Genomic DNA, 21,798 nt, shown 5'->3' with positions numbered 1-21,798 from the left:
GCATGCTGAACCCCGGCCCTCTGGCCATCACCCCGCATCTGCTGCACCAACCACCTGACCAAGGCCCTTGAGCTCTGGCTTCTCATCATCCTCTGAACAGACTGAACTTTGTGAATGTGGGTCTACTACACACATTGCCCTGCAAGTCCTTTTATGGACTCCCCAAAAGTTGAAAAACCTAACATGCCACCAGGCCTGCTGTGCACCTGTCTGGCTTCATCCTGTGACACGCTTTCCTTCAGTCGGCCATTCCATGAGCCATGGGTTAGTCCCCTCTGCCCAAATGCTGTTCCCTCTCCTCTTCCATTAGCGAATCCCCCGTGCTCCTATTTGAGCTTCACCCCAGCTACCTGGAGAGACAGCTTCCCCTGGAGGACTTCTCCTGTCTAAGCATCCTCCAGGTCCCAGAGCTCTCTCAGCAGAGTTCTCCCCCACCTAATCGAAAACTCCATGATATCTGTGTCTGCCCCGTCCCCAGCTGTGTCCTCTGTGCACAAGGGCAGAAGACTCAGCTGTGTGTTGACACAACATAGGTGTGCAAGTGTCAATACGCCCACTCCACACTGACCTCTGCCTTTTGCAGCTCTAATGAGACACTGTAAGAAATCTAGGGCATGTGCTGCTTATTAGACTTCTACTGAAACTCTGTTGTTGGCCCAAATCCATGTTCAAAGAGACTTCTGGTCTACCAAGAATGACAAAGAACAAAATCAGAAAGAAAAAAAAAACTTCCGCTTTGACTCTTAGCAAAGAGGAGGATATATAACAAAGAGAAGGAAAAAAGTGTTTTCTCACTCTGAGATGGTCTGCAGATACTTAGGATATTTAGAGAATGTGCTAATCCACGACCTGGGCACATTGGAAGGGATGTAAACCCCACCTGCATCCGTGGATGTCTGCTTCAAGTCGTTACACTGGTCTCCCTCAAGGTTTGAAGTCAGTTTGAATGCTTTTCTTAAACTTGTTGAAACCATCAAGTCTTCAGCCTGGAGAGGTCCCCAAGCTCCTTTTCCCCATGTGAGTATAGAGTTCATCTCCTGGGATTTCAGAGCACTTCCTGTGCAGGTAATGTGGGCAAGGGCCATTCTGTCGCTCCTTCTCCAAGTCTGGAGCTTGCTGCACCACATGATGCCCTGCGACAACTCTGGGAATCAGTGGAGCAGACAGCTGGGTGGTTCCTGGAACCACGAGTTCCAAAAAGATAGAGCAAGATGGGCAAGGACGGGCAGATCACAGCAGAGAAAACTTTCCAGAAAAAGGTCTGATGGTTTACAACCCTAGCAAAGACTTTTGGGGGAACTGAAATAAGGCAAGAGACAAGACCTAAGGAAACTCCAGTGGGAGATGCACTTGGAGGTATAGAGAGAGAGAGAGAGACAGCGCCCCGCAGGTCACAGACTGTGAGAATGTATCCTGAAGACAAGGGACCGTGAAGACTGTGGCCAAAATAAATGATGTGGTTGCATTTTTGTTTCAAAAATGATACTTCTGGTCAAAATACAAAGGACCTGGAGGAACAGAAATGAACCATGAGCACCAAGAGAGGCCCTCGTGCCTGTCTATAGACAGTGCTAGTATGTTGAGCCAGGGTGTGGTATGTGGGTGCAGCTGAGGGGACAAGACAGGCTCCAGAGATGTGTAGGTAGGTGCCGAGGAGGACAGAATTACCGTCCATGGCTTATTAATTCTTGAGTCTGCCCTAAGTGACAGGCACGATCCCAGAGTCCAGATGGTTCCTAGGCTTCTGGTTTGCACAACAAAGTGTGAAACTGAAACAGTCACTGAGAAACCAAACCCAGGAGGATGTGACCATTGAGGAGAAAGAGTTCCCACTTGGCTGGGGAGGCTGAGATTAAGTACTTTCAATTTTTGACCAGAAATGTTGAAACTGCTAGAAGAAGGTAGAGGACCAATACTCCAACATATAGGTAAAGGTAGAAACTTCTTCAATAAGACCCCGAAAGCCAAGAAAATTAAAACAGGAATCAACAAAGGGAGTAGCATTAAATTAAAAAGCTTCTGTGCAGCAAAGGAAACCATTAAGATGCCATGTTCAACTATTGAATACACATCGGGCTAGTAAGAAAAGTTGGAGAGCTGCTATATAGATGGGGGCTATATTAGTCAGCAATTAACTTTCAGAAATTACTGGTTTAGCCGTGTGTGGTGGCGCACGCTTGTAATCCCCGCACTTGGAAGGCTGAGACAGGAGGATCGCACAGGTTCGAAGCCAGCCTCAGCTACTTAGTGAAGCTCTCAACAACTTAGTGAGACTCTGTTTAAAAAAAAAATAGAAAATAGGTCCGGGAGTATACCCCAGAGGTAGAAAACCCCTGGGTTCCACCCCTAGTGCCACCAAAAAAAAAAAAAAATCACTGGTTTATTTTGGCCCATAGTTCTATAGGTTTTGACCCAAGCTCTAGTGCCTCGTTGCTTTGGGCCTCTGAAGGCGGCGCTGCACACAAGACAGATGTGGTAAATCAAACTAAGGTACAAAGCAGATCAAAAAGAGAGACCAGCATCCCACAGTCCCCTCGGGGGCACACCCCCAGTGACCTAGGACCTTAAGATCTCCCATCGCCTACAGGTTCCACCCCCTCCTAAAGGAACCATGCGGGGCACCAAACCTCTGCAGAATGCTCACCCAAGTCAGAGCAGGTACTGGATCCTTGGGTTGGTGAGATGAAGATTGCGGTCCAGGGCTCAGAGGAGGAGCTCAGGACAGAACAAGGAGATGCCTGCATCATGCCGCGGTAGCTGTGAATGAATCAGAGGCTGGAGTCAGACCGAGCGGGTACCAATCTTGCCTACCTGCTGATTTGTCAGATGACCTTGGAGAGGTTGTTTCCTCTTTCTGAGCCAAAGACATTTTTATCTGTGAAAGAGGAAAGAGATAATCATAAGCTCAGCATCTACTGAGCAGAAAGTCGTACTCAGGACTTTCCACAAATAGAAATACGTCAGTCTTCCCGTCCACACACACACACAGCGGCTCTGAGCACCATGGACTAGCATCCTCAATACACACATGACCGAATCTAGCTGAAGATGAGACTGGAGCCAACACTTTTATTGAGACTTCGACAACCAAGGCCTGGGCTCTTAGCTACTATGTGATTTTGTCAGTCATCCAACCCACACAAAGCAGGATCCCAACACATGCTGAACACAATTTAGCATCAGATTGCCTTAGCTAAGACACCTACCTTGTAGGGTGGCTGAGGAGTTTAGAAATAAAATGTTGAGTGCAATGCCTAGCACACAGTGGGTGTCTAATAATTAATCATAGTCATTATCATTACTCAAAGCCAGGATCCTCAGACATGCTCAGTGACACAGAGGGACTTGATGGAGAAGAGGCACCAGGATGGGGGTTTATTGCTCCCACACACTGGAGGAAGAGTCAAAGGAAATGAGCTTCTACCAGCAGGTGGTATCTCTCCAAATGCAGGAGGTCTGCGAGACTCAGCCTCAACACAGTAAAGGCAGGGGCCGCTTGACCATAGAGGTCAGCCTGCACTGGGGAAGGCAGCGCTTGATTCACATGTTCTGCATGCTGTTTCAAATGTGGATATTATTGGGAAGGAGAGAAAGAGAAAAGACACTCCCCGCTATGAGAATACGCAGGTCTAGCAGGACATGGTGCTCATGCTTGTAATCCCAGCACTTGAGAGGCTGAGACAGGAGGATTGCAGGTTTGCGGCCAGCCTCAGCTACTTAGTGAGGCCCTCAGCAATTTAGTGAGATTCTATTTCATAATAAAAAATAAAAGATAGGTCTGGGAGTATAACTTGGAGGTAGAATGCTCCTGGGTTCAATCTTCAATACCGCAAATATATATATATATATGCAGGTCAAAACAGAGCAAAGGAGAGCAACCCCTGCTCCAGTGGCCTGCTCATAACACGAGAGTTAGGTATCTTCTGCTACCTGCAGGGCCAAGCTGAGCCATCTCTTCACGATGACTGGGGCGAACCCAGCTTCCCCCAAAAACACAGGAGCTGGTAGAGATGACAGCTCTGCCTGCCTCGGTGGCTCCAGTGAGTGTGAGCAGCTCAGAGCCTTCCTGTGTCTTCTCCAGATGCAGTCACCTTGCCCAGGAGAAAGAGTAAAGTTTTAGCTCTTTTCTCCCTTCTCTTCGAAACAAAAGGATGGTCGGATGACAGATCTGGGCCAGAAGGTCCCATGCCTGGTTTTCAAAATATTCTCTCTTTATTCTCACTGGGTAATCGGATGGCCCGTTCAGAAGGTCAGGTCACGAGGAAATCAATCAGACGGCCTGTTTGGAAGCTGAGAAGTTAGTGGGGACAGTGTGGCTTTTATTTTATGTCCTGCTTGACATCGTGTGAGAAGATGAGCGTCTGCGAGGCTGTTTGGTATTGTACAGAAGGACAGAAGGCTCGTCTCGAAACATCACAGTTTTTGTTGTTGTTGTTGTGTGCACAGCCATTAAGAAGATGCGTGGCCAACTAATGGCCCTAAAGAGGACGGTTTGTTGGTTGTGTGAGGAGAGCCAAGTCCCCGCCTCCACGTAAACCGATGCTCTACAAGATTCTAGAAGCTTCTCCTCTCTTCCATGCTTTTCTTCCAAAAGAGGTTTTCCTGGGGGGAAAGGACATTTAGATGTCCAATTTGAAAACCAAGTTCCTTCTAGAAAATAGGCCGGCCCACAGGTGGGAACGGGGCCTCCCAGGCCTGAGGTGCTTAAGGGTGGCCTGTCCCTTCCACCTCCCCATCACATTCTCCCATTGTCCTGAGTGAGCGCTGCAGGGCACAAGAGGGCGGTGTGGCCGGTGTCAGCGGAGCCCCAGCAGGTGGCAGTGTTCCCTGTGCCCACTCACAGGCCCAGAGAGGGCCCTGGGCTGCAGGGGAGCTGATGGTGGCTGGGGTTGTGGGGGCCCGCCTGGGCTGCTGCCAGCCCCAACTCAGACAGGACAGAGACGGGGCCGTGTGGACCGCAGCAGGACACCGCACTGAGAATCCGACCGGCCGGTTGCTGGGATCCTCGTAGACAGGACGGGTTCAAGGCTCTCACTTCTGCTGCCAACAAAGGAGATCAGAAATTTTGCCCAAAGGCAAAAAGAGAAGTTTCATCAAAGCCTTTATCTGAGTCTGCGATTGCCTGGAAGATGATCCCCACTGAGATAAATCTGACCCACTGGAGTCAGATTCTTTGGGGTTCTGGTTGACACCATCATGGCTAGACGCACCAGGTGAATGCTGGCCAGGGCCTTTGTCCCCAAGATGGGCTTATCCACCATTGAGGATGGAGGGGGAGTGGAACCCACCTCTTACAGTGACTGAGAAGACTCCTTGAGATGGTCTTCCAGGGACCCTCCACGTCTCCACTCTGCAGCCACCAGCTGCAGCACTGGGCTCAGACCTGCAGGCAAATGCCACTCCAGTTGTTATCAGGGGCTGGAATCTGGGAGAGACACAAGGGATGGTTATGACCTAACTTTAAGGAATACACAGGCCTTTCTCTTTTTTTCAGGAAAAGAAGTAAACATGAAAAATAATCAGGATAACCTAAGGAGGCTATGAATCAGTACTAAAGGAAGGAGGTGGCAATATTCCTACAAGGTTAGGGCCGGGGAGGATGCCAAAGGCCAGAGAAGCCGAAGAACCTGTGGCGGGGCTGTAGACAGGGCCTGTTTCAAGTTCGTGCAGAGGAGTAAGAAGGGAGGTTTTGACTGGGAAGTGGGAACCAAGGCCAGGGCAGGAGGAGTGAGGCTGAGGACACTCTGAGTGAGCCCAAGGCTAGGCATCCCTGTGGGCAGGAGACCTTCCTCCTGGACTCCTGCGTCCCAAAGTTTCTACCCTGTGTGTTCTGGAAATAGAGGGCCCTTCACCTGCCCAGTGTTTCTAGCTTTCAGAAATTCCTGTGTGCGTAGGTAAAGGCCAACTTCACCGTGATATCAAGCCTGTCCTGCAGGGTGGAAGAGGCTGGGGTCCATCAGTGCCATTTTAAAATTTGGAAAAAGACTTGCCCAAGATGGGGTGGAGGAAAGATGAGGTTGAGTCTGCATCCCAGCAGCACGCCCATTTCCTCCACTGTCTCCTAATGAATGCATCTAATAAATTCTCAGCAAGGGGACGCCACAGAGAGCCCTGGGCTCCCAGGTGAGCAGGCAGACGGCAGGGATGGGGCAGGCAACTGGCAAGGTAGGAGACCAAAGGAGACTGCTGCAGCCATGGGGCGGAGAGAGGATTCTGGGAAGTATGAGTGGAGACGTGGCCAAGGAGTCCTGTGACATCAACAACCAAATATGCAAAGACTTCTGGGAACACTCACCTGGTCGCCCACAGTGGATTCTGTTTACTGAGTCCTAATCTACTTACTACATAGAGCACATTCCCAAATACTGGCATCCAGTGGTGCAGAGGACAGGAGACCACAGAGGAGCTGGAATCCTGTCTGCCGGGATGACATCAGACCTCTGTGACACTGTCCCCAGAGGGCACAGACCTTCAGTCCCCAGACTGCTGCCCTGACAAGCTCTCATCTACTAGAAAAGCTTCAAGTCAACCTTGCATTGGCTGTTACATGAAAAATTTTAAATCAATAAACAAAAAAGCTCCCTATTTTTAACTTAGCATTTTATTGGTTAATAAGTACAAAGTTATGGATTTTGTAATAATAGGTAAAAGAATTTTTCCTGATAAGCACTGCAATTGTTACATAACCCATCATTTAAAAATTGTTTTGTTGCCGGGCATGGTGGCACACGCTTGTAATCCCTGCACTTGGGAGGCGGAGACAGGAGGATCACGCAAGTTCAAAGCCAGACTCGCTGGCTTAAGAGAATCTGTTTCCAAATAAAAATATAAAAAACAGGTGTCTGGGAGTGTAGCCTGGAGGCAGAAGGGTTTCCAGGAACTCCAGTACCACCAAAAAAAAATTATTTTGTCAAGCCCAGCGTGGGAGGCTGAGACAGGAAGATCTGAGGTTCAGGACCAGTCTCAGCAATTTAGTGAGGTTCTTCTTCAAAAAAATAAAATAAAATAGAACTGGGGGTGTAGCTCAGAGGTTCAATATATACCTCTGGGTTCAACCCCTAGTATTACTCACAAAAAAATTTTATCCCATGCCATGTTCCTGAGAAACACACACACACACACACACACACACACACACACACGCACGCACACACATGCACACACGCACACACACAAAGGAACACTGGCCAAAAAGTGTCTAGAGTTAGGGAGACAAGAGTTCAGATGGTGGAAACTGGAGTTCTGCTTTGCTTTCTGCGCCATTGGGGTGAAAAGTCAGGGTGCTGGCATTGTTTCAGAAGACACAAATCCTCTCCTGGAGCGTTGGCACCTCTGGGATGACTGTTTACAACCATGTTTCTGGACCAGCTGGCCCTGGACTGTCACCACTCTCTTTGGCTCTTTATTCCCCAATATTCCCACATCCCCAACCCAAACTGGCTGCCCTGAACTGGAGACGCCCTGCCGATGAAGCGGCTGGACTCCTCGGGTGGCCACCGCTGTCCTTGGCTGCTGTCCTGGCTCTCCGTGTCCCCAGGCATGGTCAGCAGGAGGAGCAGTGGCTTTCTGGAGCCTTTGTGGGAACTGCCAACCAAGCACAAACCACACCCACCCTCTCCGGTCAACTTCAGCTGGAGGGAGCACCTTCCCACAACCAAAAATGTTTCAAAATAGCATCTGTAGGTCGATTCTTCAATCTATAAAGAAATTAGGAGTCATCGTGAGCAAACCTTTATTTGCCGTTCAAGAGAGCTGAGCCCAGTAAAGGGCCATAGCTCACTTTCCCAACTAAGACCCCATCCACTCTCAGGATCAAAGTCATTCTCATTTTACACAGCTGAATTGAAAGCCATTGTCCTAAACACAGTTTACACCTTTAAAATAAGGTGAGATCACCGTGTCCTGTTAGAGCTTCACAGAAACCAGTGTGCTCCTTCATTAGAGACATGAGATAAGCCTTTCTGAAAGATAACGGTGCTCCGCATGGAGAACTTAGGAGGTTGCCGGAAACTCTGGCTCCAAACTTTCACTCCTGAACAGTTTTACTCAATATAGACTCCAAGAGAACAAAGAAGAAAATATGTATATACATGTAATCGTGAACTGCAGCATTGCCATTAAAGCTAATAATTGTAGCTCAAGTTATTGAGAACACACTGCTAAGAGAAGAATTTTGAGATGACCTAAACCTAAGGAGGAGGGATGGGGGTGGAGGATGGAGGGAGGAGAATTGGGCAGATGAATCTTGAGCAAAAAACTGGCCCAGTAAAACAACCACAAAAAGCCATGTGTTGAGATGTTCGAATGTGTATTAGAGCTTTAACCCTAGTTCCACTGCCAGCCCTCCCTCCTCCCCAACCTCTTCACAGGCCAACCACTCCAGAAGCAAGAACCACGTCTCCTTTTGGACCACCTTTCTGTCCCAGAGGTTTCCCACTTCACGTAATCCTGTCCCTCTTATCTACAGCTAATATGGGCTCAGTGCAAACAATATGTGCCTTCCTTCTCCACACTTTGACTATCAAATCATCCTCTTAGCTGGGCATGGTCGCCCACACCTGTAATCCCAGCGCACACTTGGGAGGCTGAGATAGGACAAGTTCAAAGCCAGCCTCAGAAATTTAGTGAGGCTCTTAGAAACATAACAAGACCCTGCTTACAAATAAAAAAAATAAAATAGGGTTGGGGTATATCTCAGAGGCAGAATGTCCTTGGGTTCAATCCCCAGTACCTAATACTAATACTAATAATGAGGAGGAGGAGGAAGAAAAGGAGGAAGAGGAGAAAGGAAGGAAAAGAAGGAAGAAGAAGAGGAGAAGAAGAAATAATAATGAAGCATCCTCTTAGCTCTGGCCCAGAGGACATATTTCTAATTACCAGCTAGCTGTGCAGTTGACCACTCCAAAAACTTGTCCCAGGACCTGGTCCTTTCCTGACTGCCAGCACCTGTATGAGTTCCATCCACCCTAGAATTGCAGAGATCCTCCGGCCTCACGAGACTTGGTCCCATCATGGCTTCAGGAGGCACACATTGCCTATCGAAATGGAAGAACATTACTGTACATCGAACGATGATTCTAGGAACCAAGTGGTAAAAATGCCGGATGGCGCGCCGTGACATCTCAGGCCTGAGACCTGTGTACTCGGGGATTTGTGTGGATTCTGGATCTAGAGGCAGTGTTGGAAGAACAAAGCGCCGTACGCCAGAGTCCAGTTCAGAGAGTGACACTCCTTAGCTAGGTGGACACTCCTTAGCTAGGTGGACACTCCTTAGCTAGGTGGACAGCCTGGGGAACCAGGACACAGGGCGACGTTGGCAGCAGGGGAATCATTTCAGCAGGCACACATTGCTAATGAAATAAAAGAGGCCATAAGACAGTGGGCAGGCCTGAGTGCAGGAACACACACAGAGCTAACCTCCCACACACAACTGTCAACAAGTTGGATATTTTTTTTTCCTTGTGTGTATTTTCTTTTAGAAGGAGGGGGTATGATTAATTATCTCTGAATCAAGGTCATAATTTCTAAAACATCATTACTAAAATAAACTTCATGATAAAATTTTGCTAACCATCTTCTGAAATATGCATGCACATAAGTCCTCCGATTGGACGTGCAAATATTTGTGCTAATGTGATTTTTTTAAAATTGAAAATAGGGGATTTAATATTGCATATTAACTTGTGTTTTAATTAAAAATTAAAAATTGATTACATGCAGTTTCTTCCCTCTTTAAAAAAATCCTTCCTACGAGCCCAGATTATGCATAAACATTGTATGGGTGTACATGTGAAGCACAGATAATTTTATTTGAATTAATGCAGTTAAGGAGCTTCTTTCTTGAACAGCTATCACACCACAGTGAAAACATTCAGAGCATAAACAGCATAAATAAGCAAAATGAAAAAAATATTATTGTACTGTTTACCAACAGATCTATAATTACAAAATAAATTAGCCATGAAATGAAACACTTTGGATTTTCTGCAATATTGTTATGAGAGATTGAGTAATTTTTTTCCTCCAAATTAATTCTGGGAAAGCTTGAAAGTGAAATATTGCAAAGAACATTAGGGTATTTTTAAAAAAATAGCAGAACACATCCACAAGACTCACAGAGGCACATTTTCATTGCCAACGTCAAGGCTGCAAGCTGGCCAGCCCTGGGAAGAAGAGACTGGGAGTGCCCGAAAGAGAAGCATCTCTTCAGATGAAAAGTCCCTGCTGTCTGCCAGCTACAGATCTACGTTTGAAGAGTGATGATTTCTTTATTCTTTTAGCAAAGCCAGAACCTTGAAATCGCACCTCAGTTCCATGGAAACGTGAAGAGAGACTGACCTGCTTCCCTTCAAACAGAGAATTCAGCATCCAGCTAACGGACATTGGATGGGTCTCCAGGCAAGTGCTCTGGTGAATTTCCATGACTCCAACAGAGGTACCGTGGAGCCCTCCATGGGCCAGGGCAGCCCTGCCCACCCCATCCCTGGAGGCGGGTACGATCTGTCCTCACTGGGAACTCAGCATGCTGAGGATAGGAATGTCCTCACGGAACAATGTGGATTCTGGTTTCTTCTAAGAACAAAGTGTGTAAGAACAAAATTACAGGGAACAAATTTGCAAGGTCCTCTCTGCAGCCTCAAGGTGCACCCATCCCCCAGTTATCGGCCGGCTGTCTGCTTGACTCTCCTCTTTTCCTTCCTGGGTTTTGCGTCGAGCTTTTGGCTTGACGAGATGCAGGTTTGTTTCTGTGAACAAAATGTGCAGGAACTCTAGTCTCACTGTACTAGGAGGAAGGTGATCTACGGTGAGAGCCCGAGTTCAGACAAGGAGTCACTTAAGAGGGGCGGAGGGTGATACAGAATGCCTCCTCCTGTCCAGAAAGGTCCCAAGATGCTGGCCATGGACACCCGGGGCCCTGGATGAGGGTGGTATATCTGCTTAAGGGCTTGCTGTTCTCCAGATGCTGCGCTGAGCACTTCAGCATCATTGCCCTCAGAGAGGGAGATTAGCCAGCAGCAGCCTCTCATCTGGCTCTACAAGGAGCAGTTGCCAGTAGGTTAATTGAAAAAGTATGTTAAAATGGGAAATCATTGCAATTACAAATACAGTCTAAAACTGTGTATTTTAACTTGCAATATGCCAACACACATTTTTTTCTTCTTTCTTATTATCGGGGGTGAGGATTTTTGGGGATTGAGCCCAGCAGTCCTATTTTATTTTTTTATTTTGAAGCACGGGTTTGCTAAGTTACAGGTTTGTACCACCAGGCCTGAAGAAATGTCCCTCTATTGGTCAGTATTTAGAAGCTATTCCAAAGCCGTTAAGTCTGGCACCCCGGGTTACAGTTCTTCAGTGTGTTTCTTCACAAGTCTCTTCATCATCATAATGCGTCATTAGCATTTTATAATTCTGAGTTCTTTATACTGGTGCGATAAGGTAAAATCAAACACATCTCAGCTGGTCCTTTCCGATGACATGTTCCCGGCCTTTCACAGCTCGGCTCCCCGGGCTGGTTTGACAGCACTTCCTTCCTGGCAACTCGCTTTCCAAAACATTTAACTTAGTTTGCATAAAAACAATCCTCTTTGTGCACTCCAGTCCCATTGGTTTACAGAGTACTTAGTCAAATCACATAATTACGTTGAGATGTACAATTCTGTGGAGTGATCTGGAGCAAAGACAACTGGGTCTTATGGAGCAGAGAATTCTGCTGGCAGCATCAGGAGAGCCTGGACGACTCGTGCCCGGGCTGCAGGTGGCACCCGTCAGAGTCTATAGGTAGACAGAGAGGGTGGAGAGTGGTGGTAACCTAGGAAACGACCTAGGGGAGGAGCATCCAAAGTACCTCCATCACCAGCAGCATCACCACCGTAGGCACCAAGTAGTCCATGTGTGGCCCGTGTGTGGCCTCTCACCTAAGCTCACAGTATGACTCTTCATTCCAAGCTTCCTGAAGCTCTGCTCATTTACATGTGGTGCTTGAGGCCCTTGACTCTCCTGAGCACCAGAGCACCAAGCAGATCTTTGGGACAGTAAGAGAGTTTTGAGCGACAAGTGTTTCCATCCCGTCATCTGGCAGCTCAGCCCCTAACCCTCTGCCGTGGGCTACATTGTGCCCTTCCCGGGCTTACATACTGTGGTCCAAACCTCCAGAACCACAGAATGCATCTGCATGTGGATACAGAGTCTTTAAAGCGATGACTGAGTTCAAGGGAACATAAAAGTCCTACTTGGTAGTGGTTTACCAGAATCAGAAACAAGGTAAGAATATCTTTTAATTTCACTGAAGGCTCCAGTGTTGCAATAGGTAGAAGAATAAATCAGCTCAAACACTTTCAAAACATTTGAGTGTCAACTGCACCCAAACTTAGGCACGTGCGTCTGGGTGAAAAGACTGCATCTTCAGCAACCTGAACAGGAGCTTGTAGAGCCATGAACGGGTATGCGCAGAGATGTGTAAATCAGCACCGTTTATAACCATCGACTGATGGCATCAGTCATCCCCACCCAGAGGGTCGTAATTTACTATGAAATGTGTACAGTGCGCTCATACAATGAAATGTTGCAAGCAGGGGTCAACAAACTTTTTCTAAAGTGACGAGATAATAAATATTTTATGTTTTGTGAATGAGAAGTTGAGGCCAAGGACAGTAATGCAAGCAGGCATCTGACCACTTAGTTGTGTAGACAGCATCCCTAGCTCATGAGGCTGTTCAGGGACACGTCAGATTCAAAGCAACGCATACACGTGTCTAGTCCATGAGCCCACTCCGCAGGAGGAAGAGAGGGTGCTTTGAAGGGGCGCGGGGAAACTCGGGGGTGACAGCGACCCTCATCCTCTGATCCAAGCGCTTGCCACTTAAGTGACATCATCTGTCCAATTCATCCGGCCGTCACCATAAAGTGTGTATATTTTGCTGCTTGTACGTTTAACTTCGATTAAACATTTTGCCAAAGAAAATTATAGGTGAATGTTTACTGGTTTGCAGGGAGAAGTTGACATCATGAATTAGAGAAGAAAAGGAAGAAACCGCAAAGAAAAAGACTCCTCCACTCGGTTCCTAAGCAACTCTTTTGGGGACATAATCAAGCTTCTCTTAAGGCTTTATAATAACAAATAATTATTTCAACTTTTTTTTAAAAACATCACAAAAGTTGAGAGCAGCATAAATGTTCGAAAACATGAGTATTATTAAAGAAAATTGTGCTATAAATATGTGATATAAAAATTATGCTTTTATTAAAGCAGTATTATTGAAGAACATTTAACCATACAGGAAAATCCCCACAGTATAATCTTAGGTAAAAAAAAAAATCAGTTTATAAAAGCACACATTGAAAAAAAACATCAAATGTCAACCATAGTTTTCTCTTTTATAATCTGTCTTCTTTTTAAGCTCTCATGTGTTTTTCTCAAGTTTTTGCAATAAGATTGCATCTATAATCAGAAAAAAATACTTTTAAAGAAACTAGATTAGTGTGAAGAAGAATATTGAAATTATCATCTGGATTTGTGAGCTGCACCCTGGGGAAATAAAATGCCTTTATTACCTGTAAGAAAAACGTGACTTGCTCAATTTTTTTTTTCAGAGCATTGAACTTTTAAAAGGAAACTTTAAACAGCTTTGGTAGTGAGAAAATGTTTCTTATCACTACTGCATGATGAAGGAAGGAGATAGACAGGAAACCAGCAACACGTACACATTTAAGGTGATGAAGATGTTTACAAAGAACCTTCTTTCATACATGTTGACTTGCTGCCTGTCCTGGGCCAGGTATTTCCTTGTAGCAGAAATACAGGTCGGCTGTAGTCAACACCCTAGAGCATCAAACAGACTCGTGGGAATAGAAATATCATCAGAAAATCACCCGCAAAGATAAAACCTCTACTTGGCTACATGCTACAAAGGAGAAGAAAATAATTCAGAGAGAACAAACAGCAGGCTTCCAGCCGCTCACCTGAATCCACAAAGCCGACCTGGACGTGCTTGCACACCTGCTGCCGCTGGAGCAAAGCTCACGAGTGTGTTTTATATGCCACCGGTTCCCACGTTTCTAGTTGTGTTGAGCTGAGCACCAGAGTGATCCCGGACAGATTAGAACTATTAGAATCCACACCGATGCTCAGTACCTGCCAGGGACTCACGAAGGATAGATTAGTTTCTTTATTAGAGGAAAATGAGATCCCAGGGCCAGAATCTAAGAGTAATTGTCTCCTCCTGCAGGGGTGGGGTGTCCAGAGCTGAAAGGCTAGGTCAAGCAAAGTGACTGGGTTGAAACCCAGTGTCAGAGGATAGCCCAGGCCGGCAGACATGGGCTGACATCAGCGCTGGATCTAGTACATATACAGATGTGCATCTTTAAGTCAACCAGCACATTAGTTAAAACATGCCAGGCGTCGTGGTAGAATATACCGTGTGCCCTTTTGGAGCTCACCATGCAGAGGAGAAAGGAAGAGCCCCGTGTGCCGCTGGCGGTATGTAAGGAAGCTTATGTGTCCAGGTCGTAGGACCCGCAGGGAAGCTCAAGGCCAGGTCAGAGAGGAAGGGTGCGTGGACACTGCAGCCGACTCATGCCTGGACACACGCAGTGACGCCCGGCTGGGCCACAGGCTCGGGGCTCGAAGGAAGAATGTGGCTATAATTTGGGTCTGGAATGTCCCCCAAAGGTCCAGGTGATGATGACTTGGCCCCCAAGGTGGCGCTATTGGGAGGTCATGAGACTTTGGGGCCTACTGAGAGGTGGTCTTTTCATTAGAGATAGAGATGAGCCCTCTAAGGGGACCTTCCCTCTTCCTCCCTGTTAAACACCCCGGCCATCAGGTGAGCCGTTTCTCTCTGCCTCTGGGTGTCCACCCTGGGTGTCCACCATGAGCCCAAAGCAACGGGGCCAATAGATCCTGGACTTGCCCCTGCAATGCTGTTGGTGAAGGTGACCTTTCCTCTCTTTAGGTTGCTGACCCCAGGTCTTTCTTACAGTCAAGGAAAGCCAACTAACACAGAACCGAACCAGGCTCCCACCGTGAAGCTCCAGTCACACAAGCATGGAGAAGAGCTCCGGTTAGAAGGCGGAGTTCAGAAATCACAGGAAGTGGTGGAGCAGAAACACACAGGCCCAGGGGCAAGGCCAGGCACGGGAGGACAGTGGACTTGACACTGGTGCTCTCTCAGAAATCTGGCCCCAGTCACAGCCAAGTCCCTCCACCCCAGAGAAGGCTGTTGCCAATAGCCTGGCCTCTCTCCAGCATGCGTGACCTTTCACTACCCTCCTCCTATAGTGGCCGGCTTGCCCTGTGGTCAGGCCTTCTGTGGCACAAGGCCCGGTACGAGTTGCAGCCAGCCCTTCACCTGGACACAACGTGTGACTCCATGACCCTACACAGCAGGGCGAGAGAGACATCAGAGTAGGCGGCTGGCTTGCACGATTCCACGTCAGCGATTCTGAACCGCTGGGCACATCACAAAGGAAGTCTACAGCATGACTCTTTCCCACCTTCCCAGGAATCGTCCCCTTTGCTAACGGAGAACAGAAGGTGACAAAATTGTAGGTAAATTATTCAGTTTTTTCTCTGGGGCCCTGAGAGAGCGTTTGTGCTGGGAGGTGGCTCCCGTATTTGTCCTGTACCTCTTGCCCGAGGCTGCCCCCTCGGGCTGATTGACAGCCGTCTGACGGCTCATCGGCTCGTCAGGGGAGCAGGCTGCACTGAGCCTGTGTCGACACGCACACGCTTTGATTTGGATTCAGCTTACATATTTTAAGCTCCCTGGGAGAGTCAGGTGGGGCCAAGCCCTTGGCTGGCGGGCGGTGAAATCCTCTGGTAATCCTAGGGACTGGGGATTGCAGTAAGAAAACTTGAGAAACCTGCAGGCTAGCATGAGGCTACTGGGCAATATTTTCCAAGGACTCAGACTGTGGAAGTGAGGGTTCAGGACACCCATGAACGTTGTCTAAGGAAGGGAACCCCGAGTCTTCCCAACAGGCGACGTCAGCACCCACCAGGATGGGAACGGGGTGGGACCGAGTTCATCACAGCCCAAACATGAAGATAAGAAGACAATCCTTCCCGGCACACCCGACACCATGGACTGAGATGTCACTTGGGGTCAGCAGGACTTCGGGTGGGAGAGCAGGGAAAATCTCCTGGGTACAATTTTTCACTTGCTGCAGAGAACTTCACTTTGATAAGTCTTTTACAGAAAAGCGGCTGTGTGTGCCAATAGTAGGAGCAGACCCAGGACCCTGGAGAGGGACGTGTCAAGTCCTCAAGGCCTCTGGCATCTCTCCAGTATCCAGGCTGATGGGAACTGCAAGCCCCCTGCCTTACATGGGTGTGGACGGGGATTTGAGGCTGCCCTGGTGACCCGTTTCATGGAGGCCTGGGGGAGCCTCCTCACGAGCCCGTTGGCTACTTACTTGGGCCCTTGTTTCCTAAACTAGCCCAGTTTTTCCCTGCAACATCTCTGCATAAAAACAAAGGCCTTGTGGTTAACCTGGAAGCCCTCACTGCCAGTTCTTGCTTTGTGTTTTGTCGGCTCCGGCCCACAGCCGGGAGCTCATTTTCACTAGAGGAGTCGCTATAGAAACCTCGAGAAAAGGAACTCGGAGGATTTTCACGGCATGGAGAATCACTCTATTTCCCCTCCTTCAATCAGGCTCCTGTGTGTTTCCAACAGTGGTTGGGTGGAAACCCAGGTGTGCCTCCTCACGGAGAACGGGACCTAGGGATATGAGGAGGAAGAGAATTTTGATGGAGAGGAGCTTGCGGCCTGCAGGGGGCGCCACTTGCCTCTAACGCCCTCGCCCCTGCACCGGGTAAAAAACCTAACAACTCCAGGCAAATAGCTCTGGGCTTATGACCACATGAAGAGGAATCAGAGCTCCTGAAGGCCAGGTAAGCTTGCAGAGGAAGCTGAATGAGAAGGCTAGATTGAGGGTGGCCGACTGGGTACCAAGTGTCACAAAGTCCCTGGATGTTCAGGGGAACAGAACTCCCCAGAAAGTCAACAAAACTGACATTGCTGAGAGCCCGGCTCACGCTGATCTAATCTGCACCCCGGTATGCCGTCCTTCCTGCCTGCAATGTTACTATCTGCATTTCCCAGATAAGGAAGGAGGCTCAGAGAGATGCAGGACCTTGGCCAAGGTCGTTGCTGGGGAGATTGAGCGGGATGCATGGGACACTGAAGCCTGAGGTCATCACGGAGATGGGTCTGGACCGCCTCCGAAAGCAAGCTGGGCATTCCCAGTGGGGGCTGTTTACGATACATTTCATCAACCTCGACTTTATGCAGAGCCACCATGAGATGCAGATTGTACCGAGTAAAATACCCCCCAGCGCTGCTGGACCAGGTGCTCCAGCGTTCGCTCTGAAAAATACGATTGGCATAAAAACTGTCCCTTCATCCAGGAATCCCGGTGCTAACTGAGTCACAGAGTGGCTAGATACAACTGAAGTCCTGGAGATACCGACAGAGCTGTCAGCCCCGTGCGGACCTCTCCTTTGTGACAGCTTTATTCTTCTGAGGCTGGAAGACATTCTGGTCTTAAAGTGTTCCCTATAACATTACAAATATCCCCTAGAAGCACAGCATATGCTTTCTCGGTTAAGTATCTCAGGGAATCTGACAAAGCCAGGGGCTCAAAAGTCCCTGGTGTGACCTTCACAGATGCTGCACACATGGTCCCGGTAGGACATCTGCTTCCCTCTCCTGTGCTGGCCTTAAATGGTCTTCCAGGCCTGTGTGAAGCCAGCCGCTATTGGACATTCCTTCTTACTCGGGCTTATTGGCTGAATGGATACAAGTTCACTGCTTTGCCGTTCTGCAGTGGGGAGGTCAGAAGTCCAAACTGGATCTCAAGATGGTAAAATGAGCTGTCGGTCGCATGTGCTCCTCCAGGGTGGTCTACCTGCTTGACTTGTCCACAGCCTAGAGCCACCCTACCCCTTCAGCCTAGGGCCTCCGATTAGGTCTACAAAGCCACCGTTGCTGGTATCTCTCTGACCTGTCTCCCCCCAGTGCGTGAGTCTGAAGTTACACCAGCCACCAGGATAACAGTCTAGGTGAAGGCATGGGTCTGCTCCCAGGATCCCACCTAGTCACCTCCGCAAAGACACCCAGCCACGTAAGAGACATCTCCAGCTTATGGGGTTAGAAGGCGGTCCTCTTTAGGGCTCTGCCATCCTGCCCATCCCAGGATACTGTTCCATTCTCTGTATATGATACAAGACAGTTACGACAGTATTTATCTTCTGTTCATTTATTAAATTTTATATAATCCCACTTCCAGTTGATCTCCTGTTGCTGAGCATTATTAGGAAGTTTCTTGTGTTCTGAATCCCAAACTTTGGGCCTAGAAATTGGGAGACGATGGCCCGGAAGGGAACGTTTAGCTCCCTCCAGTTCTGTGCTGACAGAGGCCCGCAGCCTGTGGGGTCAATGAGCACAGGCACTAACTGTGAATTAGCTGTGAAGTCTGCATTTGTGGCCTTGAATCTCCAGTTTTCACTATTGGACTAAGACCCCAGGATCGCTTGCCACATTATCGCAGGGCAAAACTCCACAGAACGGAAGTTGCCTGGTGGAGAGGAGTGCAGATACCAGCGGCCAACTTAGCAGCTGCCTGAGATAGGCGCCTACAATCTCTGTGCACAGGTGCGCCCGCTGAGAATACAGTGCTGTCTGATTCTGAGACAAACAGGTGGGTTCTTGTCCATCTTGGGAAGGCAAGGTGTTTCGGTTGGGATGTAGACTGTCCCCCAGAAGCTCTGTGTTGAAGGCGTGGTCCCTAGTGCAGCCATGTTCAGAGGTGGAGCTTTCTGGAAATGACTGGACCCTGACTGATCTAACCTCATTGGTGGATGAATCCATCTGATGGATTCATAATCTGAATGGACTGCAAGGAGGTAGTGGAGACTCGAGGCTACTGGGGCCTGACTGGAGGAGGCGAGTCACTGAGGGTGTGCCCGTGCGACTGTATTTTATCTCTGTTCAAGTTCTCTCTCTTGCTCAATCTCTGTCTCTCTCTCTCAATATCCATCTCTTTAAGTCTTTATCTCTTTCAATATCTGTCTGCACATCTCTCTCTCAATCTCTATCTCTCTCAATCTCTATCTCTTAATCTCTCTCTGCAAATCTATCTCAATCTCAATCTTTATCTCTCTCATCTGTCTCAATCTCTCCACAAATCTATCTCTTCCAACCTCTCTCTCTCAATCTCTATCTCTTCCAATCTCCCTTTCAATCTCTATTTCTTTCCATCTCTACCTCTCTCAACCCCTCTCAACCTCTCCCCCTTCCTCTGCTTCTCTGCTATGAGCTGAGCACCTCCCCTCCACCACACCCCTCCACTATAGTACCTGCCTCACTTAGGCTAGAAGTGATGGAGTCAGTCCACCATGGACTGAAACCCCCTAAATCCAAACTGTTCATCGCAAGAAGTTTGTCCCAGAGATAAAATATTGACTAACACACAGGGCATCCTTTGGCAGCTGCTGAGCTTGCACGGGGGAAGCAAGAACAGAATGTAGAACCAAAAGGGGGGAGGGAGGACTGCAGGCACGAGGCGAGAGATGCGTGCATGGAGCCAGAATGCACGCTCGCGAGTCTACTGAGGCCCCACTCGGCCCTGGAAAAGCTTCCCTAATTCAGCCTTCTATCCCGGCCAGCTCCCTGGACTGCAGTTCTGCAGACTCTGCCCCTCAGCGACCTGTCATTTTAGGTCTGGCCTCCTGGTTGTCTGGAGAAGGTGCAGGGCCCACCTCTGCACACTTCATCTGGCCAGTGAGCCATTTGTTCATCAAACACTCACTCATGAACATCTGGAGCCACAACTTGTGCAAATGGCCTGGGAGTTAAATCCTCACGGCTTGGTCTCTGGTCTGTCTCCTCTCTCCAGCAATTTGTAGTAATTTTCACTGTGGATTACACTAAATGTCCCTATTTTATAAATATTTATGACACTTATTGAGACTTAGGGGGCCCCGTTGTGCTCACTTCCTGTAACTGTTTTGGGTATTTCGTTGCTTTTATGTTTAAGCACATTCTTCCATGTTTCTAGTTTGAACCACTGTTTAGATCGCTGTGGACGGGGGCACATGGTGATGAAATAGATGCTGGCTTTTCTGCCGGGTAAAACTTCCTGTGCTTTCTTTATAAAAAGTGCATTCTCTAGTTTGATAAGGCCTAAATAAAGACTGCCTTTTATGCTGTTAAAGAATTCACGCTTCCATCATTAAAATGGAGTTTGTCAACATTTTCAGGCTCTTGAAGACTCTATAGGAATGTAGCTGTTTGTTCCAAGGCTACAGAAAGGCGTAAGGATGAGCTCAGCAATACCAATTCTTCTTCAAGATAATCACTCAAAAAATAGTCCAGCAGGCCATCGATTCCGACAGCCTCACGGTGAAATGTTGTTAGAAATCTCGCTGATTCAATAGAAATCCCAGTCGACTGATATCATTTGCCTAAGGTCATCGACATAAGCCTTTTGAATAATGCTCTAGCAACAGGGATTCCGTACAGTTATTGTCCAGCTGGCCTCTGGCTTACCTCCAACTGTCAGCCTGGAGAGGCTGGGGTCGGGGCACCACAGACGGGATGCACGTGGCGGGGCTGGCCCCAACTTCTAAGCTGTCCCCATCAGGCATTGCGGGCGCGCCTTGCCGGGAGCTCCGAGATCCGCTTACACTTCTGCAGGCTCATTTTCAGAAGTGGGCTCTGTGTACAATCAGATGTGACGGCTTCTAATCTTCGCAATTACTTCTCTAAAACGGAGTGGGTTGCCAACGTACATTTCTCAAGCACTTCTCATGACCTCTGAAAACAAGTCTCCAAACCCCAGACGCACCTTTGTAAAGCTAGTTTAATTTTTTTTTTTTTTTGGTGGTACTGAGGGTGGAACCCAGGGGCTTTTCTACCTCTGGGCTATACTCCCAGACCTATTTTTACTTTATTTGGAAACTATCTCACTAAGTTCCTGAGAGCTTCACTAAGTAGCTGAGGCTGACTTTGAACCTGTACGATCCTCCTGTCTCAGCCTCCCAAGCGCGGGAATTACAAGCGTGCGCCACCACGCCCAACTCGTTTAAATATTTTATCAATGAAATATTTCATTTCATTTCCCTAAGCATGAACCTGCAGGCTGACACTCCTTCCACCGGGGGCAAAGGGCTGTTAAGAATAGGAGCTTTCTGCCAGGCATGGTGGCGCACGCTTGTAATCCCCGTGCTTGGGAGGCGGAGACAGGAGGATTGCACTGGTTCGGAGCCAGCCTCGCTGGTTTAAGAGACCCTGTTTTCAAATAAAAAATATTAAAAAAAAATAGGTCTGGGAGTGTAGCCCAGAGGTAGAAGGGCTTCCAGGAAACCCAGTACCAAAAAAAAAGAATAGGAGCTTTCCATCTGTGGTCAACAATGTCCATGTCCTGTGCCCAGGCCAGGGGCCTGTGGTTGACTTCACTCTGCACAAATACCCTACATCCTCAGGCCTTGCTCTGGCTCAGTAGCTACCCACTCCCAGGCCTGAATCCCAGCAACCTGCTCCTAGAGCCCGGTCCCTGGTGATCAGACACCTCTGCAGGAAGTGATGGAACAGAGCCAGCGTCCCTGTGATGGTATCCTGCCCTCAGCAGAGGCCGTGCCAAGGTCCTCAGGTGCTCCTGAAAGTTCCTCCATTTGATTCCTCAGAGGCCACCCCACCGGGCACCCTCGGGTGCCTACCAACGCTGGAAAGCTCATTGCAAACACAGTCTGAGAACTCTGAAGTCCGCCCTAGAGCCGAGGATGCGCATTTCTCATGC

This window comes from Muscardinus avellanarius, assembly GCF_963383645.1.
Source record: "Muscardinus avellanarius genome assembly, chromosome: 19".
Classification (NCBI taxonomy): domain Eukaryota; kingdom Metazoa; phylum Chordata; class Mammalia; order Rodentia; family Gliridae; genus Muscardinus; species Muscardinus avellanarius.
This window is presented reverse-complemented; position numbering follows the sequence as displayed.